Below are 2,500 nucleotides of genomic sequence, written 5' to 3' on the forward strand. Positions count from 1 at the left end.
ACCTAACCTGTATTGCGCCTTAACCTAACCTGTATTGCGCCTTAACCTAACCTGTATTGCGCCTTAACCTAACCTGTATTGCGCCTTAACCTAACCTGTATTGCGCCTTAACCTAACCTGTATTGCGCCTTAACCTAACCTGTATTGCGCCTTAACCTAACCTGTATTGCGCCTTAACCTAACCTGTATTGCGCCTTAACCTAACCTGTATTGCGCCTTAACGTAACCTGTATTGCGCCTTAACGTAACCTATATTGCGCCTTAACCTAACCTATATTGCGCCTTAACCTAACCTATATTGCGCCTTAACGTAACCTATATTGCGCCTTAACGTAACCTATATTGCGCCTTAACGTAACCTATATTGCGCCTTAACGTAACCTATATTGCGCCTTAACGTAACCTATATTGCGCCTTAACGTAACCTATATTGCGCCTTAACGTAACCTATATTGCGCCTTAACGTAACCTATATTGCGCCTTAACGTAACCTATATTGCGCCTTAACGTAACCTATATTGCGCCTTAACGTAACCTATATTGCGCCTTAACGTAACCTATATTGCGCCTTAACGTAACCTATATTGCGCCTTAACGTAACCTATATTGCGCCTTAACGTAACCTATATTGCGCCTTAACGTAACCTATATTGCGCCTTAACGTAACCTATATTGCGCCTTAACGTAACCTATATTGCGCCTTAACGTAACCTATATTGCGCCTTAACGTAACCTATATTGCGCCTTAACGTAACCTATATTGCGCCTTAACGTAACCTATATTGCGCCTTAACGTAACCTATATTGCGCCTTAACGTAACCCACATTGTGCTGTAACCCAACACACGTTGGGCCTTAACCCAACACACGTTGGGCCTTAACCCAACACACGTTGGGCCTTAACCCAACACACGTTGGGCCTTAACCCAACACACGTTGGGCCTTAACCCAACACACGTTGGGCCTTAACCCAACACACGTTGGGCCTTAACCCAACACACGTTGGGCCTTAACCTGCTCTGTAATTGTCATACGACGCGTTAAATTAGTGTAGTGTTGCCCAACTGCAACCCCCGCAATATAGTTTGCTACTCGCACTGCCCGGTCCCCAGTGTATCGCTTCATGTTAAACACCTTGCAGCTATACACTGTAATGTGGATGGCAGCAGGACGTACATGCTCAATGCCCTTTGCAGTTGTTCATTGGCATTTGCAGTTGTTCATTGGCATTCGCATGGCGAAGCACTTAGCCTACGCTGTGGTACGGCCTGTGTCAACTGTCCGCTGATGTTGTACGTCCAAATCACACACTGTACTGCACATTGGTCCTCATGTACTGAATGATACATCGTGGTACATGTGACCGTACAACGACTGCGCCAACAACGGCGAACCATGCGGTCCAAATGTTGTGCACTCAGCTACGTGTCGTCTCCCTATAAGAGCTGGATTGCAGTGTGGTATGCCCTGGATGGCGATCAGCATGAGCCGTCTGTTGATGTAGTGGCGCGTGTTGTCAGACGTAGTCGTCTCTTCTCACACACCGTGATAGCATGGTGCACTGCGTTCCACATCTGCGACATGCGACAGAGGCCGGTTGACAGTCGTTCGCGCAATGGACATCGCATACGTACGGGGGCCACCTTCCACGTGTTCGCGAAGCGTGCACATGTTGTTGCGTGTATGTGGGCAGACAGTGTGTCGTGACACCTGACACAGGCATGCAACAATCGTTGAATTTGCAAATGGCGATGGACGCCTACGTTTGCTGGTGACGTTACGCAAATGAACAACTGGTAAACCGTTGTGGTGCGGTTGTTCTCGCTAGAGGTGAATCAGTGATGGCGACGATCGGTTGAGCTACCAACCGGTTGTTCCAGCGATACCCACCATGCCCACGAACGTGAATGGCATCTGGGTGTGAAGCGATACGCGGCGGTGGCTGGGTGGGACCGTCCCCGGCCGGTGAGGGGGGGCCTCCCGGCGTGCTGGCCGCGCGGTGCGTGGGCGCACGCGCTACAGCCGGCTGGTGGGGGCGGCCAGTGGCAGGCGCGCCGGCCGACGGAGGCGGCAGGCGGCGCAGCTGCGCGCCGGCGCACCCTGCACGCGGCGCCGTGCGGCCAAAGTAGGTCCTCGCGGGCCCGGTGCGAAGCGCGGTGGACATCTGCAGTGTGCTGGTCCGATTGAGGACTGTGTGCGCTGAGGATGCGCCGCCGCCTGGCGCTCGGCGCCGCGACGCCGTCTGCTGCTCGGTCGCCTCTGCGGTTCTCGCAGGTGGTTTGTATCGCAGCTGTGCGGACGTGTTGGCGCGTGCGCTGTGCTGGGAGAGTTCGCTTCGGCACCCAAGTGGGGCTTTTGTCCTTCTGTGGCGCTGGCGTTGGAGCTGCCGGTCACCGTAGGTGGCGCGTGTTGTCTCCCGCCGGCAATGCCACGACAGCACGCTCCCGGGCCTCTGTCGGCAGCGGCAAGCTCAGTTGGGAGCACGGGTGGTCGCACCTAA

The sequence above is a fragment of the Schistocerca serialis genome, unplaced genomic scaffold, assembly GCF_023864345.2.
Source record: "Schistocerca serialis cubense isolate TAMUIC-IGC-003099 unplaced genomic scaffold, iqSchSeri2.2 HiC_scaffold_731, whole genome shotgun sequence".
Classification (NCBI taxonomy): Eukaryota; Metazoa; Arthropoda; class Insecta; order Orthoptera; family Acrididae; genus Schistocerca; species Schistocerca serialis.